Raw genomic sequence first — 26,567 nt, 5'->3', positions numbered from 1 at the left:
GGTTATTAGGCTATCCTTAAATGTGATGGATTGTCAAGTATATGCAGAAGCTAATTCCAGAGTGAGTTTATTTCAAGGTCCCCTTAACCCATGACTTGTGAAGTGGTGGTGGCATGAACCTGATATGCTCAGTTTGTAAGGTATGCGTTTGATACTAGGGTCTGGGCCATACAGGTTTGGGGGGGGGGGGGGGGTATTTTTGACACTCATTCACAATACACCCTGTGTTGTTCATGAAGTAGTTCATTACTGTGTGTGTGCACAGGCACACCCCATTTATTTGAATGCCTCAGTTTACTAGTAAGCAAAGAATGAGCAATCGAATGAGCTTTCCATGAAGGACTTTGCCGCTCCTCTTTCTTACAGAGATTTAAAGGTCAAGCAAAATAGCAGAAATATATACATCTAGTTGGCCTTTCTGCCTTTTGGGATTCCAAGGTGGCTGGAAAGTCTGAACCTCAAAGCCAGGTTGCTGAGCTGCTAAAGGGGCGATGAAAGTAATCCTGTAGAAGGCCACTCTTTGCTTGTACCCTTGTTCTTGTGTGAGCTTAATAGCTTATGAAAACTTTGTTGCTACCCTGAAAAGGCATTTTGGTCTCACACTGACCATTTGAAGTTCATACTCAGAGTGTCTTCCAAACTTCTTCCTTGATGACCAGCACACGCTCAGTCTAATCTTAAAATGCGTTATTCTTTTTACCTGGTTATTGTCTGTAAAAGTGGCTGTAAATATGACATGCCAGTTTATGCTGTTTAGAACCCGACTGGCTCCCGCTCGGCCAGCTGGCTGTGTCTTGTAATTCACAATGTGTTATGTGCTCCGGAAATCTGAGCGACTCGAAGAATTCACAGAACACGCCCAAACCTGTCACCTCTGGCCAGGCTTAAACTTTCCCAGGCTGTGCCAATCTGACAGTTTTGGCACTGCCCACGTTTGGGCCGCGGCTAATGACCGAGGTGAAGTGGGTGCTCTGTGCCCGGCGTGCAACTGACGGACAACACGCGGCGTCGAGCGCCTCGCCACATGTTCTGTGCCCAGAAGGCTCTGCTAATTTCCTGACGGGCTGGGAAGTTTGGCTGCAGATTAAAGGCATGACTTCATATTTCCCATATTCATTTAACAAGGGGGGAAAATGATGGCTTTTGCAGATATAAACATCCCGTCAGAAAGATAAACACTCGCGCCGGAGCTGCTTATGGTCCAGCCCACAGGGGTAGAACAAGGACGGGTTCACAAAACGTATTTCGTTAAGGATATGTGCGTTACGATTGTGAGGCAGTGAAACAAGCGCGCACTGAAGTTTACGAGGAGGGAGTGGGGGCGGGCACAGTGCAAATGGTGTGCACTTTGATGTCCTCCGTGGCCGCGCGGCTCACTGAGGACATCAAAGGAAGTGATCAGGCAGTGCTTTTCAGGCTGCCAAATGGTGCGCGCGCCCGGCGCACATGCACTGTAGTTGGCGGCCTGAAAAGCACTGTTTGCACATGACTTCATATTTCCCATATTCATTTAACAAGGGGGGAAAATGATGGCTTTTGCAGATATAAACATCCCGTCAGAAAGATAAACACTCGCGCCGGAGCTGCTTATGGTCCAGCCCACAGGGGTAGAACAAGGACGGGTTCACAAAACGTATTTCGTTAAGGATATGTGCGTTACGATTGTGAGGCAGTGAAACAAGCGCGCACTGAAGTTTACAAGGAGGGAGTGGGGGCGGGCACAGTGCAAATGGTGTGCACTTTGATGTCCTCCGTGGCCGCGCGGCTCACTGAGGACATCAAAGGAAGTGATCAGGCAGTGCTTTTCAGGCTGCCAAATGGTGCGCGCGCCAGGCGCACATGCACTGTAGTTGGCGGCCTGAAAAGCACTGTTTGCACTTCCAAAACTCGCTTACTATAAGTCTCGCCAGAGGCAGCGCTAAAGCGCTGTCTCAGGCGAGACCTAAAAATGAACCAAGGGAACTAATGTATCTATTGCACAGATATACCTGACTGGGGATTCTGAAGGTTTCAGGTTCAAATCCTGGCGCCTCCCTTTTGCCTTTCATAAAATAAGCAGAAGAAGGCGGTGTCAGAGGAGAGGGGTGGGGGGGGGGGGGTGAGACGAAGAACAACAAAAAAAGGAGATAAAAAAAGAACTTACCAGCCGCCTCTTGTGGCTCGACTGCAGGCAGAGGCTCTCAGCCTCCCGCGTAGCCATGGAATGAGTGCCGATGATTTGTGCTCCCAGGGAGACTGGGAGCCTGTGCTTTGCTGTCTCCAACCCAGCAACGCAGCTGCGTTGGCACATAATGGTTTGCCAGCCTGAGACGCACGGCCAAACCGTCATGCGCACACATAGCAGTGCCCACCACTCCCCGTCAGTGCCTATCATCCCCCTAGCCCTGGCCCCAAGAGTCTGCCTGGAAACCAAATAAAACGATAATAAACAGGGGTTTATTATCTTTTTCTTTTACCCTGCTGGCGGGGTGACGCTACTCTTCCATAGCGGAGAAGCCACCCCTGAAAATGAGTCCAATTAGGTCGGTGATAATCATCACCTGTTATCAGCAACAGATGATCAGACAAAGGGTAGAGTGTGCTATACAGGTATAGCAAATTAAGTGTAACCCTGCAACGTTTATGGACGCCCATAAGAACAGTGGCGGCTCCTCCTCCGCTGGCGAAGTAGGTCGCCCCAGTGCTTCACAGCAGTGCCAACTTTAGAAACATAAAATGATAATAACTTTGTTATTATCATTTTATGGTTCGTGTCCGTCTGCGTTGTGGGCGGGTGGGTGGGCGGTACTGCTCTGCTCTGCGAGCAGGGGAGGAGTGATTTGCCCACTCCTAAGTGCGCAATGACTGCTTGGTTGGCCCTTTCAGGCGGCCCAAAACAGTCATGCGCACTTCCCTGTTCTCCATGCAGGCTGCAATACAGCTTGCATGGAGAAGATGCCCACCCCTCCAGCCCCTGGCTGACCGCCAAACCCCAGCACTGAGACCAATCACAATGCTGCATTGCAGTGTTGTGATTGGTTTAGGGAAGGGAGCCTGGCTACCTGATTCCTGTTCCTTTCGGAGGCAGGAGAGCAGGAGCAGAGAAGATGCAACACCTCGCCTCACAGTAAGTTTTTTTTTTATTCTCCCCCTCCCGCGCGACCCCCCCCTTAACCCACCTCGCCCGCTCCCCACTCGCGAGCCATGCCGGCCGCCCCTTTATAAGAACCAGTGATGGCTTGAACAGCACAAAGCCAGCTTGCTCGCTTAGGTGCTCGGCGGCGCCGTAGTCCTTCCCAGGATGCCACGGTGTGCTCTATTCTTAGGAGAACCTCTGGCCTCTTTGAGAACAACCTTCACATGATTGAGGCAGAAACCTGACTGGCATTAGGAAACTTCTTATCAAAAGGCCTGCACGGGAATCTGCACTTGGCTGAACCCTGTCCAGGGTATTTTTATCCAGCTGCAGCAGCAGGGAGTGCTGAACGTGGAGAGTGGAAAATGTGAGCCTTTGTGATAGGTGGGTAGACCCGCTGAGCATCAAACATGAAGTACATGAAACCTATTCTTACAGGTTTGAGGACAGTGCTCCAAAGTCAGGAAAATGTGTGACTAGAGTTTTCTGGGGTCCACGGCGTGACACCAACAGAGCCTGGCATCAGGAGCAGCAGTGGGTGGGTGGCACTGCGTGGCACCACGCGGGCAGGCCTAGACTGTGAGGCATAAGCAGCTTTGGAAAATGGAACAATATAGCCCCATGAGCTGCTTCCCCAAGAAGAGATGAGTTAGATTCTCGCATAAACGTAAATTTTTTATTTTTTGTCTGGTTATAAAGCACATTTGCCTAAACAACTCTTGTTACCTATTGTTTAACATATTCATAGAGTGGGCTTTGGTTCTGCCCTGAGGAATATTTCTCTGGTGCCTTATGCTATTGGCAATTTGGTGTCTCAATATGCCTAGTGCAGAATGCTTACTCTCCAAAGTATAGGGGACTATTTTGCCTCTCTAAGTACACTGTATAGCCACATTTTCAATTACCAGTGCAGCGTGCTATTTTTAATCAGTACTCAAATTGCAAACAAATTTGGGGGAGAGGATGTGTCCTAACAGCTAGGGCGGATGACATCAAATTTGGGGAACTGGGTTGAGTTTCGGCAACGACGCTCAAAATCCTGTGATTCTGGGCAAATCACTTAATCTCCCCGTGCCCAACAAAAATGAATGTGTCCCTGTGTAATGTAACTGGTGCTCATGTAAAGCGCACCGATACCTTCGGGTCTAGTTCGCGCTATATGAAACTCCGAAAAAAAAAAGTCAGACCTACTGACCATGTGAATGCTCGTTTGAATAATGGGACCAAATAATGTATTTAATGCACACATTTCCCCAAAGTATTGATTGAAATGTCGTAGTTTTCACAGATATTGTTAAGTAGAAACTCTTAAAACATTCAAAGCCCCGCCCCTCACAGTAACTTCTTCAAGCAGGAGGATGGGCTGAGACTGAGAACCACGGCCCACGACAATTACATTTAGGGCCCTGGCTTCAAATGGAGCCTGTGTGTTGTGCACCTCCCTGCTGGGGACTGCTGGTGTCAGCTGGCCAATGAAGTGATTGATGAGGGGCGGGGTGTAGGCCCTGGGACAGGAAGAGTGGTGAACTGGGGTTCTAACCATCCAAGCTCCACTGTCTGTCCTCGCCTCTTGGAAGTTGTTGTATTTCAATGCATCCCCTGGAACTTGCAGCGGAAGCACAGAAATACCCCAGATATTCAAGGAGGGGATAATTTACTGTTCTAACTCAAGTCCTCAAATATTTGGGGAAAGTGCTTGTTTGTGTGCATTGCCGTACATTCAGAAAACTGGGTCATTAAAAATAAAGGCACACCAGTGCGCATGCCTGAAATACATTGGCACGCGCACCGGAGCCTGAGAGGCATTGACAGACAGGAAGCTTAAACAGACAGAACAGCGGCACTGACACTAGCGAGCAGGGGCCATGTAGCATAGCAAGGATGCTGTGGGCCGTAGCGCAAGCAAGGAAAATGCCCTTTGACTGTGCTCGGGTAGTAAAATACAGCAATTATCAGGATTCAATGGGCCCCTCAGGACTTTAGGCCCCAGTGCCACTGCACCTGCTGCACCAATGGTAGCTACTCCCCTGTCCGAACTGGTGTTTATAGTTTACTCCCAGAGCAACCCTGATTTCACTCTGCAGGCAAATTGAAAAAAAGGAGGAAATTCACCTATTTCCATCGGAGATTCATTGGGCTACTTCAGCCACAACCACAATGAATTAAGCTAAAGTAGTTGTAAGTTTCTTTTGCTTCAAGGAAATTCCCTCAGAAACACGTGACACGTGCACACACACCACAAAAACACACACCACTCACACACCACACGCACCCCTTCCTCCTCTGTGACTTAGGGCCAAATGGCCATAGCACTGGTCGCAAAATACTGTCGCAATTTGTGACCAGTAGTTTTCAGACCAGTGCGGTATTTTGCGATCCGACCCATATCCTAATAGGTTAGTTTGCAAATGACTGATTCCTTCTGGGCTGCAAACCGGCCTACCTTATGAACATTATTGACAGGGCGGCAGACCAGCATATCTGAGATGGCCAGGCGCGGCCTGTGCAGGGAAGAGCGGTGGGGCGGAGTGTCAGGGTGAGGGGTGGAGTCCACAGAAGATGACGAGGTAAACTGACATTTAAAGAAAACGAAAGCCACTTACCTTGCACTCCCTGAAGGTACGTTTTTTTGTTTATTTTTTAGTAATGTTTGTAGTCATTCAAATGCAATGTTTTGTGACCGGATTCCAATGGCAAACATTGGTACATACTAGGGGTGGGCGGAATTTGCGAAATCCACTTTCGCAAATTATCGCGAAAATGTTAAAAATTATCGCAAACACGCGGAAATATCGCGAAGATGCGGAAGTTTTTTTCCAGCATGTTCGCGAGATTTTCTGCATGGTTGCGGCTCGCCAACTTACCCATGCGGTTGCTCGCGGGCGCGGTCACCTTGTTTTCAGTTACAGCGCAAATGGCTAAAAACAATACAACATCTCATGGAGAACGCGACCGGATCAAGAAAACTTGTCGGCGAACGCAGGGATTCAGGTAAGGCGATCGCGTGCGCGCGAGAATGTATTATTTTACAGCGCGAGCAAGAACCAAATTATCACAAAGCTGCGGAATGCGGAAATTTTGACATTTTCGCGCTTTCCGCGGAACGCGAAAATGTCAAATTATTGCAATTTCCGCGAACGGAACGAAATTTTAGCCCAGGCCTAGTACATACCTTTCTGGTTCGGTATTTGGAAGGGATGCCCTCATCTCCTAATACCGGTGCGGTTCGCTAATGTTTTACTGAATCACAATTTGTGGCTTGTGCATAGCAAAATATATTTTTCCGTTCCACAAAAAGCTTTTTCTACATCTGGCCCTAAATCTCTAACCATTCAACGTGCTGTGCAGACAGACTTCCCTCTATCACCTGGGGCAGAAAGGTGTGTGCTTTGGAGCCGCAGATGAGCTGTCTCTCTGCATCTGTGAGCAGATTTCTATTTGGATACAGACTCGAAGCAGAACTTTAAAATACACATATTTCCTTGTTATGAGCTTTATTCCCAGAACTGATGAGATGCAGGCTGAAGGGTCTGGCAGCTTTTGGAGAGCGTGGGACTCCCAATGTCAGGTGCAGGGGGTCCCAGCACACCTGAGCGCCTCAGATACGCCATCTGCTGAAGCGCCTTGAGGCCTGGCAGTGCGGGGGCGACGCGTCATGATTAATTGCAAATGCACCCGGGACAGCAGGAGGCTGGCTCCGGATAGCGGTGTCTAACTCAGTGCTAAAGTCTGCTTTGGGATTCCGGCTTGCAAAGTGAGAAAATCTGTTGTTTTTTTCGACAGAGCAGTTTTGTGTCGACTTTACATAAGTTCCAGTTGATGGCTGGGTAATCACGGCAGGGCACCCCTGTTCTGAGCGGTGCAGCTATGAGAGATAAAGTGAGGATGAAGGAAACGGAAGTGAACCCTAAAAGGTGAAGTATAAAACACCTAAGTATGATGCATTTAATCGAGCAGTTCTACTAAGTTCTACAACTCGCTCCCCAACCTAGGTCCAAGAGAGAGCTGAATCCACACCAGATTTTCAGGAGTACCACTGACCAATAGTTTCTATTTAGCTTTATCCAAGGCCACTAGAATTATGTGGCAGTGAGAGCCAAATTATGCGACAGGGTTGAGTAATTTATGCGGCAGGAAAAGGCAAATTATGCAGCGTAGTGGGGCACATTTTGTGAGAATATTACTTCATTATTTTGCCATTTTTACACTTGTTAACACTGTCTGGGCATTGGTTGTAGCTCATTAGTACCAATAAAACACCCAAATATAGCAATAAGCAACAGAAAGGTGACCAGTCATCCTTTGCAAAGGGTCATCCACTGCCCAGCAACACGTGTCGTTGGGTTTTAGCAACTTTTGAACCATTTGACTGCAACCAATTTTATTTCCGTTAAAATATGCAGATTGTGCAGCAAATGGTAGATTATGTGGCAAATGCAGTAAATCTACACTTATGCAAAAAACGCAGCAGCTTCACAATGGCATCATTTCAGTGGCCCTGACTTCATCTCATGTAAGTTTATCATGTGGCTACCCTAAAAGCCTAGCATGGATCTGGACATCCCGGATCTATGTTACACAGCCTTACTTAGTTGCTGACTTTATGAAAGCACAACTGGGCCCAGCAGAACAGCTTGTCTGTGATTGCTTTTAAATAAAGCAACCTTTTTTTCCTTGATGCAACCTGTTTTCCGTAAAGAAAAAAATGTTGAGTTGACTTTATAGTTGATCTAAAGAATTTCACTTATTGATTTGCAGATATCCCTTGCCCTGAAGAAGGATGTGTTTGCACAAAGCCAAGATCAACCAACAAGAACCATGCTACCTCCCTGATCGGTAGAAACCACATTCTCACTTCACCCCTTCTGTCTCAGGTTTTGAGGTCTAGCTCTCTATTGTAATTGGGCATGTAAATGGGGAAATACCGGTACATTCAGAACTATGTTATGGGGTGGGTGGTGTTATAAAATGGTCGCACCAAGTTATGCATTGGCATATTGTTTTGACTACTATGGCTTCTCTTTGTACGACAAACGTCTGTCATTACAATTAATGGTACAAAAGAATCTGACCCACCTGGCAATGATGCATTAAATTGCGCTAAAAGTGTGTCTGGCGGATCAGAAAGATTCAGACTATCTATCTTGTGCCTATTAGGAAGAGTTAGGTTGTCCCGGCCACACACAAGAACAGAAGGTATCTGGCCTTTCGAATCAACATTCGGAGTTGGGGTGGAATTCACTAGGGGATCAGCTAAATTAACACCACCTAACCCAGACATGGGAAGAGATGGTAAAATATCCGCCCCACATGTCTGGGCCTGAAAAGATGTATATTTCAGGTCTAAAAAATTAGCACCGGGCACGCCCGGCACCTGAGGATTCAGTCAGTCCACATAATCTAAAGGGGAAAAGTAATTGAAAGTTGGACTGGCAAATACAGGCGGTAATTTAACAGATTGAGGGACAAGCCCAAATCCTTTGTCAGCGGTTTGTAAAAGTACCCTAATGGTACTGCTTCAATGGGGCCCTTAGCATTATAAGTCCACAAGAGCCTATCCATAAACCAGCGTACTAGGGACCTGTTCCTAAAATTGACAACAATACAATCACCTGTTTCAGTTTTTACTTGTGAGCCCACCCATGAAACACATTCAGCGTTATTTATATTATAATGCAAATCGTCACTACTTGTCCAGTCCACTGCTTTGGCCGGCCAATGTGCTGTTTTATTTTTGAGCTGCTTCCAGTCCTCTTCCTTATTGGTTGGTAAAAGGGGAACATTTTTAAGGATAATGACAAATGGGGTTGCTTCAGGGGAGGTGAAGTATTCTCTCAGCATTTTTTTGATCGCCCAAAATGTGTGTGTTGTGCTGATTATCAGTAGGATTTATCACACCAGGCTCCCTTTGCGAAGATGTTGCGCCTGTCCTAACAGCGCATGTCGTATTAGTGTCTATTATTGGCGGTGCAGCTTGTTGCATTACTTGTTGTGTTACAGTCTGAAGAGTCTGAGAGATATTACTGGGGCGATTTTGTGGTGGGGGTACCAAGAGAAGAGGTGCTGCGTGAGGTGTATCAAGATTAAGATTGGTAGTGGGGTTCAAGTTAGTTGCCCAACCATCGATCTTCTTCGAAACACTGGAACCAATTATTTTTAGAGACACATCGATGCTATTTAGGACCCCTACAAGTGGTTCAAGAATTGACTTAATGATGACCTCTAGAGAGCTAGTAGGACATGTAGAACGCGCAGAGCCACATATAGGCTCAGTATCCTTTGGACCAATAGCATATGCAGTAGTAGCTTCCGGAACTTGGGCCCTTGAGTCTCTCCTTAGGAGAGGCAATGTGGTTTTATTACATGTTGTCAAGGGCTGTGCATCTTTCTTGGCCCTACTACATGCCTTTGATTTTTTAGATGGGGGGGGCCATAAGGTGTCCGAAAACTCCCCCTGTTGAGAATTGCTAGTATCACTAGTATTGGGTGCATTCCTGCATTTGTTTGGACCGTAAGATGCTAAGATCCCTGCTTCTTGCTCCTTACTTTTATGGTTACCATCACCACCAGCAAGCTCCACAGCTAGATCAAGCCCAGAGTCATTCTCTGTTGGTACACCATTTCCTAAAGCTCTTTGAATTGCCCCCAGTCTCTCTTCCACGGACTCGATTTCGCTTGCTATTGCCCCCATTGCTGTTGTCAAAAAACTAATTATTGATGTAGTTAAAGGGCTACCCTTTGCAGAGGGCATTGCAGTTTTGCGCTTTCTCATCTCCTTACCTTTGGCAGAGATGTCCCACAAATCTTCCTAAGTCGAGACGGCAGCCCTCGGGTCCTAGGCGATAGCCAAGGGACCTGGCCCAGCCAGCTTAAAAGCGCCACCTTGCGCGAGTGATGCGCGTTGGCGCCTCCTGGTGCGAGGACTGCGGGGCAATGTGGTCCCGTTGGACCTGCCGATACTGCAAAAGTGTCCACATTCGGGTAAAGTGCTCAGTGCAGCTATATTCTGTAACTGCTGCCAACCAGTGAAAAGGACTCCCGCCTTGCAGGAGCCCGCAGCCGCTTAAAAGCACCACCTGGCGTGAGTGATGCGCGTTGGCGCCTCCTGGCGCGAGGACTGCTGGGCAATGTGGTCCCATTGGACCTGCCGATACCGCAAAAGTGTCCACATGCGGGTAAAGTGCTCAGGGCTGCTTTATTCTGTAACTGCTGCCAACCAGTGAAAAGGGCTCCTGCCCCGCGGGAGCCTGCAGCCGCTTAAAAGCACCACCTGGCATGAGTGATGCGCGTTGGCGCCTCCTGGCACGAAGACTGCTGGGCAATGTGGTCCCGTTAGACCTGCCGATACCGCAAAAGTGTCCACATGCGGGTAAAGTGCTCAGGGCTGCTTTATTCTGTAACTGCTGCCAACCAGTGAAAAGGGCTCCCGCCCCGCTGGAGCCCGCAGCCGCTTAAAAGCGCCCCCTGGCTTGAGTGATGCGCGTTGGCGCCTCCTGGCGCGAGGACTGCTGGGCAATGTGGTCCCGTTGGACCTGCCGATACAGCAAAAGTATCCACGTGCGGGTAAAGTGCTCAGTGCTGCTTTATTCTGTAACTGCTGCCAACCAGTGAAAAGGGCTCAGGTCATTTCAAGTGTTTTAATGTGATTTTAGACAGTCTGCATGGGGTGGTAAGTTGTTGAAGACTGTGGGGTCAATTCCATCAGCTATACTCTACAACCTATATGGTGAACCCGTAGGAGAGCTATAATGTCTGAACTCATTATCTCCTTTCATCAGTATGCAGATAGTACACAACTGTATCAAAAATCTGAAATCACTGTTCACTCACATCTAGTGATAACCGTAACAATGCACTGGATATCAGTTGCACCTGCTACCGGACAGGGGTGCTGGGGCGGCGAGGGGATAGGGCGTCAGGGGGTGGGGCAGCGGGGGGTAGGGGGTTGGGAGTTAATGAAAAAGAAAAGAAAAGGGCTTAACTGCAACGGTCGGCTGCCACCTCTCCTCCGTCCTTGTCCTCTTCAGCTTCCTTCTTCCTGGCTCAAGTCCCAGCCAGCAGTAGGAAACACACGGGCACATGGGCACACAGGCTCCCCTGAGCCGTGGTTCGGTGCTCAGATGGGGCAGGGAGCCTGTGCATGTTCCTCACCAGGCTGTGTAATGCAGCCTGGTGGGGAACATGCAGAGTGCGCATGACTGTTTGGCCAGCCCAAGAGGGTCGGCCAACAGTCATGAGCACTTAGGGAGTGCAAACCACTCCTAGCTCTGCTCTGGCAAGCCCTCCCCCTACACTGAATGCAATAGGAAAAATAAAATTATAATAACATTACATTATTATCATTTTATTTTTCCTTTTGACCAGTGGGGCGATGCTCCTCCGCCTTAGCGGGTGAACCGCCACTGCTGGATATACAGAGATTTTTATGGTAGCAAAACTCTGATTCCACATTTGCAACTTCAAAAATACTTTGTTTAAATGTACTAATTCCATTTAAGAAATCAGTGAACATTTACTGACCCCTAAAATGGGTCTGCAATACATAGTATGTCCGCTGTAGGCATCCCTTCCAAATACCGATTCGGTATGCAATGTTTCAATGTTTTTGCAACCGAAATGTGGTTGCAAAACAGGAAGTTGAAGGAAGCCCTAGGTAACAGACCGAGGGATCCCGTCTTAATAAAGACCTGTCGAAGTCATTATAAAGCTGAACTAGTAAGTCCTAAAGCTGTGCTGAAGGAGGAGGCTTGGAGCACGTTTATCGAGGCAAGCACCCTAAAGAGCAGTTCCAAGTTCTGGAGCATTATAAACAGCCCCCTCTTGCCAGTAGATGCCACTAGCGTCCTTGTGGCATATATCGCAGAGCATGAATGGGTACGCCATTTTGAGGAAATGTTTCAGTGCCCTCCTGACGAGAGTGCAACCAGTGGAGTGGGTGAAGGAAAATCTGCCCTGTTATTGTCAATCAAAGAAGTTAGTAAGGGCATTGTGGGTTGTCCAGAAACAAGGCACCAGGACCAGACGGGATCTCTCCCGACCTTTATATTTCCAATTTGAATTTGTGGGTACCGTCTCTTACCTCAATTATTAATGCTGCAGTGAGAGCTGGCCCCCATGGAACCTGGGCTATATCCACCATTGTCCCCGTTTTAAATAAGGGAAACTGAGACAGCACCCACTGTTACAGGCAGATCTCTCTGTTGGACCCGGTGGTTAAGGTGGTCGGACATATCTTACTAGACAGGCTGGCCAGCTGGGCAGACTAAAATAACATTCTAACAGATGCCCAGTATGGTTCAATGGCATAACGAAATTTGAGGGGGCCTCCCTGCAAAGGCATGTGGGGGGCCCCTCCGGGCTCAAACAGGAGCTCTGCAGCCAGAGTGCTGTGCTGAAAGGGCCCCCTGGATCTTGGGGGCCCTCCGCACAGCGGGGGCTGGGGGGGCCTTTGTTACGCCCCTGGTATGGTTTTCGCCCAGGACGGTCAACTGTGGACCAATTTTGAACCTGTTTTTGATTCTTAACAAGTACACAGTCGCCCCCCTCTGCATTTGATCGCGTTAACAGAACTAAGCTCTGGCAGACTATGTTGACTATCGGGGTGGATAGAGACATTGTTCTCTTTCCGCGCGGACCTCCATAGAGATATAAAGGCTGAGGTTCGATACACACAAGATTTCAAGGTTACCCTCCAGTTTACAATACAAGGAGGAGTCTGGCAGGGCTGTATATTGGCCCTTTTTCTGTTCAATTTATATATTAACAATTTGGAGAAGGTATTAGTGGAGTCCAAGGTGGACTATTCCCAGGTGGGTCGGTGTGGTCTGCCTGTACTTGTGTACGCAGACAATGCCGTTCTCATGGTTCGGACCACGCCATGACTCCTTTGCTCTATTCATGGAGGAACAGGGCTTGTTGATTAATAACTCAAAATCCTATGAGATGCAGGTGGGACCCCGTTCGAGAGAGTCTTACCCCTTCCAGGTTGGATCTATTCCAGTCCCTAGGACTTGTGTTTTTTCTTACCTGGGGTCCTATTAGATGAGAACATGAATTGGGAGACCATAAAAGGGAAGAAAGAAAGGATACCTGCTACAGGCCAACGCTGCTATTTTCAACTTTGCTTCAAGATTATGAAAGAGATCGATCGGGGCTCTTCTGCAGATATATAGGGCCATGTGTATTGCTAAGTTGTCTTAAGGCAGTGACAAATGGGGATATATCGCTCATGATGATCCACAAATAGTTGAAAATAGTTTTTTGAGACGGCTCTTAAGTGTACCCCAGGGAATCTCTACCGTCGCAGTAAATGAAGAGATGGGTATGGCATATCTCTCCGACTTGTTGGCCTTTCACCCCCTTTCCCTGTGGATAAAAATATGGCTCAGCAAAGAGACCGCCCTAAACAAACTGATCTTGAAGGACGACTGTATGGCCCTTGATTACGCTCATCATATTACCTGGCTAAATTATATCAAGGAGTGTTTTACGAGCTATCCTGATAAAGGTTAAGTGTAAGCAGGTGCGCTCAGCCTTTACCTTTTTACAAATGCTTTCAGGTAACATCGTATTTTATGTTCTTAGCTTTTTTAAATCAGGTGTTAGGCTAAGATCCAGCTGCGACTAACAGTTACAGGCATATTGCAGCTGGTTGCCATGTGATCCTAGTTTAACCCGGGCGTGTAACTCCGGTCCGCCAGAGTTTTGCCTACTCCGCGTTCCGTTGCAAACGCAGAGTTTAGGCAAAACTCCTACTCAGTGGCAGAGCAGAGTTCGCCGGCATGCGCAAGACGTACAACGTAGGGGTTATCAAAGAAGAAGGATAGCAAGGATGAGGAAGGAGAGCTACCATGGCGAGGAGGAGGCAGCCACGCATGTAAGTGCCTTTTTTACTTTATAATTACTTTGGGAGGGGGTAGGGGGCGGAGCAGAGTTTTTTTCCAACTCCATGGAACTCCACGTAGAGGCACTACGCCTGCTCCGCCAGCGGTTAATCCTGTTAGCATTTTCATTTTGTACCTAGTTTTATGTATTTATTTTCATTCCTCTTTTAAATCCGTTTTATCAATATGATTCTCTGTACATATACTGTTTAATTGACTATTATGTTTTTTTGCAAAAGCCGAAAAAAGTGAGTTGACGATGATGTCTAACTCCCCCAATCCTCCTCACATTTATCATTGATTACACTTGATGTACGTTTCAACAGTTTACGGACCTCTTTAATGAATCTTAATTGTTATGTTCTTAATAGACAATATTCTCTAGCCTCCCTTCTTAGTATGAAACTGGCTTACATGTGCATACACCTTGTGATAAAAGTGTTTCTCTTTTCAGCATATCTCAGTTATATTTTAAAACTTGTCTTTAGTTTAGGGTTTACCCTGTGGGAGCATCTCTTTCAATTAAGAAAAAGTCCAGTAGTGTTCATGCTTCTTGTGTACTTGTCCCAGTAGTAAGCAGTTTATGTTTTAAATATCTGACCTTTAAAAAGTAATTCTTCTAAACGAGCCCCCTTTTCCTTTAGAAATAACTGCTGTAAAGGCAATGTACACAAAGAGCAAAACAAAGGAAGGAAGCTTTCTTGGCCATTTGTTTGAAGCACCTTTAAGTATTTAAAATATTTAGTTCCAGCTTGGTTCAAGCCTTTTCTTTCATCCAGCAACTGAGGATGTTAAGATTATCTAGACAAAACTTACACCTCATTAAATGTCTGAATATAGAACTAGATCGCTTTTGCAAAGCACCATACGTTAGATTGCACCACGTGGGGAGCCTTTTATGACTTTTTATCCTTTGAGCAAAAAACAAATATTATAGCCTTATAGCCCGCCGTAGCGGGCTATCCCGGCTATTAAAGGCCCGCTGCAGTGTTAAAGGCCCAAGCCGAAGGCGAGGGTCTTTAACAAAACAGCGGGACTTTAATAGCCGGTATAGCCCTGCTACGAAGGGCTATAAGGCTATTAGAACATTCTGCCACTAGAGGGCAGAATGTTCTAACAAGTAAAACAAAGCCTACAGGGAGCGTGAGGGGATTAAAATCCCCTCAGGCTCCCTGAAGCCTTTGTTCACAGCCAGACTTGTGAACAAAGAAACATTGGAATGTTGGTGCTCCGGGCTTATACCAGCCATTATAAGCCCGGAGCACTCCGTTGTTTTCAATGGAGCTTCCAACATTCCAATGTTGCAATATAGCCTTATAGCCCGCTATACCGGCTATTAAAGGCCCGCTGCAGTGTTAAAGACCCGAGCCGAAGGCGGAGAACTTAAACAAAGCAGCGGGACTTTAATATAGCCTTAGAGCCCGCCGTAGCGGGCTATACCGGCTATTAAAGGCCCGCTGCATCGTGCATTGGAATGTTGGAGCTCCGGGCTTATACCAGCCATTATAAGCCCAGAGCACTCCATTGTTTTCAATGGAGCTTCCAACGTTCCAATGTTCTAATTTTGGATAAATCTAGAAAATTATACAGCGGGTGATGGCTTCTGTAGCGAGTTTAGCAAAACATATCAATGCTTCAAACACCAAATTACACCATTCCAACGGCCCTGCAATTAATTCATGTGGCCATGAGTCCATCAGCATATAAACAAATGTTTTCAACATGTCCATTTTCGATATTTTTCTTTTAATGCAATGTCTTCAGTGGCAATGTCTGACTGCATTAATAAGTTGCACGCTTTTTAAAAGCTAGTTTCAGAATTAGGGTCTCTGGAAACAATAACTCATCCAAGACTTCCAAAACACTCTTGAAATGTTTTCTCTTCAGGAACCTCAAACTTAATTGCAGCACTATGGGCCTAATGCACATGTAATGAGGCCTCAATTATGAACAACTTACTTTTAATGGGAAACAGAAATAAAAATGTTTTCAATAAGTTGGTTAATTGGACCAAGGGGTCACCTGAAGTGAAAATGGAAATGTATTTCAATGCAATTCAGGCACAACTCGGATACAATGTGCAATGATGGTTTCTAAGTAACATAATTGGCCTTCCGGGGTCACCAGAGCTGTCAATGCAATTTAACTCCCATGCAAATGCTAAAGATTCAAATTGAATGTGGCATACTTTTGTTGTTTAGTGCACTTAATTGACAATATGAGTCCTTTGGGATCTACAGTGGTGATGGGAAGGGCACAGGCTGGTGGAAGGTAAAACAAATAGGGCGAGAAGACAGCTTTACAAGTGTTCCTCATGTGAACTCGTTTTGTGCATTTTGCACAGGCACCAGTACCCAAAAGGCTAGCCTGAGTGAAAAAACAACTGTCTGGAGGACAAGTTAGTAAGGTACTGTTTTACAGGGCTAAGGAACCGAGATTGATTAACGCCTAATACTGAATAGCCATGTATTCAAGTTTTTTCCAAAACTGTCGAAGGCACTTGAAGGAAGAATGACAAAATGACTGAATAGCCATGTTTTCAAGTTTTTACTGAACTGTAGAAGGCACTTGAAGGATCAATAACAAAATTACTGAATAGCCATGTTTTCAAGTTTTTTTCTAAATTGTAGAAGGCACTTAAATGATCAATGACAAAATTACTGAATAGCCATGTTTTCAAGTTTTTTTCTAAACCTCAGAAGGCACTTGAATGATCAATGACTAAATTACTGAATAGCCATGTTTTCAAGTTTTTTTCTAAACTGTAGAAGGCACTTAAATGATCAATGACAAAATTACTGAATAGCCATGTTTTCACGTTTTTTCTAAACTGTAGAAGGCACTTAAAGGAACAATGACAAAAGTACAAAACAGTGATCTTTTCAAGTTTTTCCTAAACTATAAAAGGCACTTGAAGTAACAATGACAAAATGACTGAACTGCCATGTTTTCATGTTTTTCCTAAACTCTAGAAGGAACTTGAATGACAAAGTAAAAAAACGGGGCGGGTGTTTTTTAAGAGTTCGATCACGTGTGTCTGAATGGCACTGACTGCCACAAGTGCAACAAGACCCTGAGTAAATGTCATGCAGAATTATCTGTTATAGGCAGTGCTTCATTTGTCCCGGTGTTTGCAGGTGGTGGGTTCTTGCACTCTTTCCTGGTGTACGGGACTTATTTTTCATCATCAGCCTATGAGCAGAGCAAGAGAGAGAGGAAAACAGTGACAGAGGTAGAAAGCAGGAATGAAAAAGAGCTTGCAAGAATGAGATAAAAATACAGGAACTGCGGAATGGTGGAAGAGAGTGGCATGAGGTGGAATCAAGACTAGGAAACCTTGGTATTGGGCAACTTCAGCATTTGGAAGTGCAGGCAGAGGGTGCCTAAGAAACACCTTATATGTAAGACTGGAAGTAAACTGGAATCAAAGAAATGGGCAAGGCTGGACAATTTCCCCCATACAAGTGGGCTAGGTACTGATCTGTAACAACGGGGCACTTCTTTAATACCAGTTTTACCCTTTGAGTTGTGGCCCAAAAATAGCTTTAACTGTCTTGTCAGCCTCACTTTTCCCAAAACTAATGATAAAAACACTTACATACAGAGAGGCTTTTAGTCAATCCCCTTTACCCATTGGGCTGCTTTAATGTCACTTAAATTACCGCTACACAGTGAGTGAGGGGGAGGCGGGGCTAACGCGCTCATAGCGCAGCCTCAGCCCCGCAACGCGGGACGCAGCCCGGACCAAGGGCGGGCCCGTCTGTGCCCGTCAGGGGCTGGAAGAGGCTGGGCAGGGCCACTCTGCTGACATATGTAACTTGAGGAAAGTATTCCATCTACTCCGTAAGTTCCAAGTATTATTGATTTATCTGTTACATCTTATTGGAGAGCCCGCCACCTCGTGGCCCTATAATTGGTCTGTTTAGGTTTGCTGGAAAATTAGCAAACGCAGGGGAGCAGCTGGGACACTGGGCGCTTTTCTCGTGAGGGCTGAGTCCCTGTTAACCCATGAAATTGAACTTACAGAGCGTCATCTGTCCCTCGACCCTGTATCCTTACAATCTAGTTTATCATTTGGTGGTTTGACTACAGATAGTGTAACTTGCGCAACTCCCACTAATGTGCCGTTAACGGATGCACGCACTGCTCCCACAAGTCTATCCACACTAGATCTGGGAGCTTCTAGTAAGGCTGTCCCGGACGTACCTAGTCTTAACACCAGAGCACGGGTGGCATGTTCACAAAGTGAAATCACAAATCGTCAAAACTGTAAAAAGGAAGACCAAGACCAAACCTATTAAAGTCCGCCAACCTGTTAATAATGCATTAAATCAGGTGAGGATTCCTACCGTCTCAGTGGGCATACAGACTGATGTTTTCTCCAACTTTGCCTGCAATGATCTTAATACAGACATCATGGGAGCTGCTGCTGATACCAACCTTGCAGTAGAATCTATCGGAAATGCACTGGCAAATCTCAAGGTTTTAATTAAATCGAATTTTGACGCACTTTGGGGGAAACTGGAGTATCTGGACTCTGAATTGGCCAACCTGAGGGGGAGGAAGGTGGATTCTGTTTTTAACAATGGTGGGGGAGGAATTTCCTCAATTCCCCTGGGCGGTACACTTGGGTATGAGGCACAATCTAGTCTTGTCCTGAACAACGATGTCACTAATTGTAGCAATTTAAATGTATTCCCAGCGCTACAATTTATTAGCGAGTAGAGGGGAAGACAGAGGGGACGACAGGACGCTGCCCAACCTAACACAGTCAATGCCCTAGGTAGCAGTTATTTTACTCAGCCACAGACTAGTGCCCCCGCAAGTGACCAGAGTGTAAGAAAGGGTATTTCTAGCAGTCTTGGGAAGGCCCGTTTGAGGCCAAATACTGATGTGTTAAGCTTACCTCCTGCCTCTTGTCCCTACGCGCTGGTGTTGACTGGGGTCCCTAATTTAGTGGAGGACCAAAGGGAGTCTTGGGTAGACCTGCGTAATAAATCCGTAGACTGGCTTTGTAAATATAAGGGTTTCCACCCTTCTAACATGAATGACATTCTTATGGCCAGAAGAGTAGCGTGGGTTGATCAGTCTGCCAAGAATATAAACGGTGACTGTATTGTTTTGAATTTTCACAGAGCTCATATGGTTCACCGCTTATTGAATATTTTTGAGCATCACTCCACACAAAATACCTGAATTAGTGCACTCCCCTTGGGCTATTTTTACAAGCCACCTTTTAAACCAGCTAGGGACACTTACGTCCTCCCTTTGTTAAACAATAGGTTTAATGCACTTTCCAGCTTAGATGCACAGGATTGACAACCACCATTAACGACTGACCAACAGCGTCATCTGCCCTATTTGGCAGACCTTCCTGCTACTATAGTACCAACCCATAATGTTAATGACAAGTCATTCCGAATTAAGATGGTTTCTCCAGCTATTATGACATCAACTTATAATGCCAATGATAAGCCATCTTTAATTAAAAGCAGTATTGGAGCAGACTTGAATATCCTAAGTTGGAATGTAGCAGGGCTGCAGTCTAAGCTTGGTGACCAGGATTGGTTGTGCCCAGTTAAGGAACAGGATGTAGTTATGTTCCAGGAGACTTGGGCCACATATGACTTGCATATTGAGGGGTTCCATTGCATTAGCGTAGCGGCATCCCATCACAAACCGGGCCGCCCATCGGGTGACTTTTCATTGGGCTTAACGTAGCAGCTGGAGGGAGCTTAAAGGTCTTACCAACTAATAGTTCTAATTATCAAGTTGTATTTTATAAAAGAAGAGTTTCTTTTTATTTGGTGAATTTTTATAATAATGATTTCTCATCTGTTCCTAATAGAAATGTTATTATCCTTTTTGATTTTAGCTCTAAATTAGATTGTCAGCAACACTTGGGCGATACTATCGGGATTATCCTAGGGGGAGATTTTAATTTAAAACTTAAAGATACACATCATGGTGTAGAGACACTTAACCAAGGTTCCTCCTCTCGTAGGGGCGCAGAGTTGGATGTGTTCCTAAGTTCACAAGATATAATTAACGTTATGGACCAGATGAGTACAGCACACGCCATTAACTATAAACCTCCGACATTCAGAGGTAGGGGTCATTCCTCTACAATAGATTTTGTTTTTATTTCTTCTGTGTTTGTGGATTACTTAATGGGCGCAGAGGTTATCGCCACGATCCTGGGGATCACAACCCGTTCAAATTAGCATTGAAATTGGGACCTCGACCCGTATTTCCAGCTGAATGTGGGGCTAAAGACCTAACGCCATCCACCGATAATTTAAGATTAATATGGAGGGGCGTTGATAGTGACGAACGGTTTAAGTCACTAGTGAAGGATAATCTGCCCCTCATTAACTCATGTCTGTTATTCAAAACTCCGCACCTAGAGGTAGTCAATGATTTCTCTAAACTTTGTACGGTCATCAAAACCTTACTGTTGAAGCCCGCTTCTTTGAGGAAGCAGGGCCCCAGATGGTTTGATGACAAATGTTCACTGGCGAATAGGAACCTACGTAGGGCCCTTTCAGCCAAACCCAGGTGTGCCCCAGATTTGAAATTGGCAAGGCAGAATTATAATGCAGCGGTTAGCATTAGAAAGGGAGTACTCTTAAACGATCGTTGGGAAACCCTATCTCAGGCAGCCACAAATAAAAAGGGCAAAATGTTTTGGTCCGCTGTAAGGGATCTCCGATCCACAGAACAGTTACTAACCCCCATCAGCGGCACCATATCCAGTGAATCTTGGGTAAACCACTTTTCTAATATTTATGCCACTTCTTCATCGAGATGGACCTATACCAATTTGGCCCATCCGCCGGCATCCAGATAACACTCCCCGAAGTAGAGGAAGCTATTCATCACAGCATCGGGAATAAGGCCCCCGGCCCAGATGGGTTACCAATAGATTTAATCAAATGGAACCCGGATTTCTGGGCCGCTCCTTTTGAATGTTTTTAACAATTTAATGCACGCCCACTACCCAGCACCTGGGCAAAGAGCATTATTGTCCCAATATTTAAAAAGGGGGATTGGTCTCAGCCTAGCAATTATAGGCTGATCTCATTGATTGATAATACCCTTAAAATTTTGGACAGGGTTTTATACAAAAAGATCCTGGGATGGTCAGAGGAGTGTAGTATTCTAGAGCCTTGCCAGTTAGGTTTCCGTAGCAAGGTTGGTACTAATGAACAATGCCTTAATCTCAACCTTGTAATTGGTAAGTACACTATCGCTCGGAATTCCCAGGTCTATTTGGCCTTTATGGATCAGTCCTCAGCATTTGACCTTGTGAACAGGTCAAGGCTGTGGGCTATCCTACTGGCCTATGGGCTGGATGAGCCACTGGTTCATTTTCTGATATATCTCCATAAAGACCTTGAGGCTCAGGTGAGGATAGGTAGTGGGGGAGAGGTTTCGGGAGCCATTAAGGTCGGAAGGGGGGTCAGGCAGGGATGTGTCCTGGCCCCCCTCCTTTTTATTATTTATATTAATGGCCTAAATAAGTCACTGGTACCTATGACCCAAGATGTCCCCATGATTCTCGGGAAACCTCTTCCTGTACTACTTAACGCAGATGATGCGGTTCTTTTAGGCCGCACTCCTAATTCTCTCCGTATCCTAGTACAGTCCTTTGTTAAATTCATGGATAGTTTGGACTTGTGCGTAAATTAAAAAAAATAATTTTTAATGGCCTGTGGCCCTAGAAAACGCCAGCTTAGTTATATTGTTGCTGGCAATCAAAAATTGACAAGTACCTGTAAATTCCCTTATCTCGGAGTAGTCTTTGCTGCGAACGGCTCCTGGACTGAGCATCTTACTCACTCCAGGAGCAAGTTCTCAAAGACTATTAATTCTATTTTCAGTTTTCCCCGCCCAAAGAACACAGGTGCTATTTTAATTTTTTTTAAATTACAATATGTCCCTGTGGCTACGTACGGAGCTGAGATTTGGGGCACCGCAGATAGTTCCTGCATTCAGCAGGAAGAAAACCGGTTTTGTAGAAAGCTGTTGAGTATCCCAATCTCGACCCCACAATATATTTGCCACAGGGAATTTAATTTAAATTACATATCTGATTTTATACGCGCTCCCCCAGCTCTTTTCTGGCTATCAGTCTGGAAGAATCAGGCAGCTACCTTAATAAAAACATTATAACAGACTGTTTGAAGTGTGAGAAGGGGATGGATATTCCTTGGCTATCTGGAGTGCATCAAAGCTTATGCAGCGTCAATAAGGGCTGCATTTTCTTAAATCCTAGTGAAGCAGAAACTGTAAATAAAAGAGAACTTAGAAGCGCTCTTTATTCGTTATATAGCACCGTAAGAACTGTGTCGGAATCAAATAAACCTACTGTTTCCAGTTACATGGCTTACGAATGGCACTGCTACCCCCTACCAAATTATCTCACCTTACCTATGAGTCGGTGGGAAAGGTGCCTCTTATTCCGCCTGAGGGCTGGGACAGTTAAATTTGCTTTGTGTTTCCCATTGGGTTATCATCCGAAACTTGATTCACTACCTACCCATGTGACGGGGTGAGTGGCCAATCAATTCAACACTTTTTGTTTTTCTGCAAATATTACATGAAATATATCAAGTGGCTTCTTCTCCCATTTTTTAATAAGAGCAGGCCTATTAGTTTGGTTTCTGCTTATTCATGTATGCTTGCTTTGGTTGATGAAGAACTGGTTTTTCGTCTAAGCAAATTTTTGAGAATTGTCACCAGGGCGCGTAAGACAATGTCTAATCACTGAGTTTCATTCATGCACGGACAGTTCATAGCCATCGAATGGATTGGTTTTATATATTAGTGATTTATTTATTATTGAGAACTCTTGTTTTATTCTGTCATCCACATTTTATGATACTGTGTGTATTCAACTGTAATTCTAACTATTATGTATTGTTACTTTTTTCTCTGTCATTTTTAACCATTGTCGTACTTTTATGGATACTATGTTTATCCGAATAAAGTTTTGTGAACTGAACTACCACTACACATGGTACAGAACAAGGAGTCAGCCCACTTCAGCCACTGGGTGCCTACACGTTGAGATGTCATCACCTACTTCCATAACACTCAAGACATTCATTGAAAGCTGCAATATGGAGTCATCATTGTAATCCCAATTTGGCATATTTATTTATCCTATATACAACAAGCACACATTTTTAAATTATCCCAAGTGTATGTGCAATTTATATCTTGAAGCTACACCTCCTCAATTTTAGGAAGGACATTTGAAGCAGTCACTTCTGACCCAACTGAGACATCTAGTAATGACTTAGGATACTGCACCTTTGTGAAGTCTTCAAGCAGTCGGATCTGACTTTAGAGGAACATCAGGTGACCAATTGAAGTCCCACAGCTTTGTGAAAGATTTTTAAAGTCGCTGCATGTGATTCATGAGGAACATCTAGCAACAGCTTGCAGTTCTGCCGGTTTGTAAAAGTCTTAAAAGGAGTGGAATCTGACTGACTTTTAAAGCATTAGGTACTTTTATGATAGGGATATCAAGTAATGAGGTACAGAAACTTTGTGAAAGACGTCTCAAGCAGTTGCTTCTGACTTTAGATGGATATAGAGAAATGTCTCAAGAGACTGCAGCCTTGTTACAAAACTGTAGCTTCTGACATGAGAGGGACATCTAGTAAGGACTTTAGGTTCTAGATCTACATGAAAGCCAGACAGGTTACCTTTGTTAATGCTTGTTAAGGATTGTTTTTATGTGTTAGCTAAATTGATTCACTTATCTTTGATATTTGTTGATGAGCATTACTTTTTCCAATTATGCTTGAAAGAATAATATTTTTTATTACTCTACGATAGCTTCATTCCCCCCACTCACAGCAAGTTCTTTAAAAGAGGCTTAGATGTCTATTTTAATGTTGAAAACATCATAGCTTATTTTTATATAGCTCTTCATATGGAATTTCGTTCATTTCTAAGCTTTGTTAGTAGCAGGCAGGTGTCAGGGGTGAAGCTATCAGTAGCGTAGCAGGTACAGGTGCACCAGGGCACAGTAGTCTGAGAGACCCATTGCACCACCAATATGGCTGTTTCTTAGTACACCACACAAAGGTATGATGCAATCGTCCTTCACTGTGTTAGGGCCATAGCACGTCTGCTACACCACTGGCAGACATTATAATGCTATTTTGATATAGCGCTGTTGAGGGCTATAATGTTTGTTAACGAGGGAGAGGGTCTTTAATAATCGGTTTAGTCCAAGGCAGAAGGCCTATAAGGCTACTAGACCATTCCATCCACTTAGGGTGTTTAAATATGGCCCTATAGACTGCTGCTGAGGGCTTTATCAATTGTTAAAGGCCCTAAACCCGAGTTATAGCTCCAAGCCGCAGGCAAGATTGTGGTTCACCAACCTTGAAAGAATGGTAGGCTGAGTCTGTCTTCCTGGGATTCAAGCTCATAACTTTCAAATCATTGCAATTGTCAGCGGAAAGCGTTCACCTCACAGTCACATCCTACCAGTAAGATATATTAATCAACTGAAATAAAGGCCATTAATACAGAGCTAACATAAAAACCTTAACATACTTGTCTATTCCTCTGGGTACTTGTTTAACATTCAAAGTAAGAACGTAAATAGCCAAGCATTTGCCTTTCTGGCTGCAATATTATAATAGATTCAGTAAGCAGAGAAAGAACATGCAAAGCATAAAATGCAAATCCATATATGACCACCCAAAAGTGTATAATACATAAAGCTACAGAAGAATGGGCCATGACAACCACACTCCAGCATCACAATTAAAACACCATTTTCATGTACAGGCATGCTTTTTTTGGTATGTCTTATAATGAGGTCTTGCACCTTTACAGATTTCATCCAGGACCTAAAGTACTAAACAGAAAAACAAACCAGCCTGGCCACGGTGAGGTCTTAGATTTTCACAGCTTTAGTACATAATCCCTTTTCTGGGGTTGTTCAAGGGACAGGATATGTGCCAGTGATCTGTGAGAAGTTCCAGAGTGAGGGAAGCGGAAGCGCCCCTAGAGAAAATGTTGAGGCCCTAGATATTCAATGCCTTAATCCCGGAAAGGAAAGAAGATGGTGCCCTCCCCCAAGGGCCAGTGGAGGTTCAAAGGTGAAGCCATCCTGATCTCCATCTTGTCAGAGCAAAGCAGTGATAATGCTGCTCCTGATATGGCTGCTACTCTGTATATTTTAACGAGGTGGATAGCCAGCCAGAATAAAAGACTTATTTGGACTATCCCACTTCTTTTAAATCACCCTTGCACAATATCTACACGCTTCAGCCCACACACCCCCACTACATCATACGGCAAGGAACAAAAGATCTCCGGTAAAGAGCCCCTTCATGGGTGCCCGTTGGGTATTGCAGCACCGACCCAACAAGGAGCAGGTCCATATGATGAAGCATGACACCTAGCTTGCTGAGTGTATGAGGACCCTAGTTCCGAAAGAAGGAATTCCCCCATACTCTTTCCTGCACCGAATCCCACCGAGTTTGTAATTTACAAACAAGGATAGCTTGGCGTACTTTCCCTCCCGGAACCAGCACTGCAGGGTAGGTCCTCCGCCGAGTGGGCGCGAGTCGACGACACACGTTACTTTAATGTGTCCTTCCATGCCGCTATCCGGTGGGGCCAGTCTTTACTAGATGTTAGATTGGCTACTGCACCTACGGACACCACACGCCTCTGGTGCAACTATAGTGTTAAAAACTAGGTTACTACACCCCATTACCAGTGTATTAAGTATAGATTCAAGTACTTAGCTTAGGTTCTGAAGAATTGCCGCAAGATCTTTCCAACTATAAAAGGCAAGAAACATGTTGACCGAATAATTCTAATGCAACTGCCTACAACATTACTGTAGACAGTCGCCATACCTATTTTAATCAGGGTGGGAGACAGGATTATTAAAATTAGTTTCCCTGATCCTCCCATACCCCTGTTTTAACTCACATGGTCTTTTAGAACCCACATTACTGCACTTCTACACTCTAGGGCCCCTTACACACACCGCACCTACCAGCAAGGAATAAAAGATCTCCCACAAAGAGCCCCCACTGAGGGTGCCCGTCTGGTATTGCATCACCAACCCGACGAGGAGCATGTCCGATGTTGAAGCATGACACCCAGCGGGCCGGGTGTGTGAGGGCCCTAATTCCGAAAGGAAGGATTCCCCATCCTCCCTCTCGGTAGCTACCATTGGATCTTGCCCCTAGTTTTTTGTCAGCCTCCCCCTTATGAACTGCATACTCCTTTTTGTGTGTTACCTGTATCAGGGCCCGTATGCTGGACCTTAAAAGCCCTTATCTTGTCCCTCCCTTTTTGTTAGCGTACTTTCTTTCCCAAGCATCACTATGAGAGGAACTGCATACCTTTAGATAGCATGATCTGACTGGGCATTTATGTTGGACCTCTATAAAAAGCCCCATAATCCCCCATTTATTTGGCTGATGTCACAGCTGCCATCTTTGTTGGAAAAATTAATCAATTGGAGAGTGCTGGTTTGAGGTTTGAGGCCTCTTCGATGAGCCCAGGTGACTGGAGTACTG

The 26,567-nt window shown here is 45.3% G+C and overlaps 1 protein-coding gene and 1 long non-coding RNA gene across 5 annotated transcripts in view; one reads left to right on the top strand and one right to left on the bottom strand.

The window, feature by feature from the left end:
* Nucleotides 1-26,567, bottom strand: part of NEK11 (NIMA related kinase 11) — an 835,513-nt gene that overhangs the window by 464,235 nt on the left and 344,711 nt on the right. The gene's annotated exons all lie outside the window — the stretch shown is intronic.
* Nucleotides 1-26,567, top strand: part of LOC146789049 (uncharacterized) — a 53,175-nt gene that overhangs the window by 16,866 nt on the left and 9,742 nt on the right. The window contains exons 2-3 of one of the 2 annotated variants that reach the window (XR_014970018.1): nucleotides 6,899-7,029; nucleotides 7,874-7,951. This is a non-coding gene — a long non-coding RNA (uncharacterized LOC146789049). The remainder of the gene's footprint in view (nucleotides 1-6,898; nucleotides 7,030-7,873; nucleotides 7,952-26,567) is intronic. The other variant, XR_014970019.1, reaches the window with a different exon arrangement.

The sequence above is a fragment of the Triturus cristatus genome, chromosome 10 (assembly GCF_964204655.1).
Source record: "Triturus cristatus chromosome 10, aTriCri1.1, whole genome shotgun sequence".
NCBI lineage: Eukaryota > Metazoa > Chordata > Amphibia > Caudata > Salamandridae > Triturus > Triturus cristatus.
This window is presented reverse-complemented; position numbering and strand designations above follow the sequence as displayed.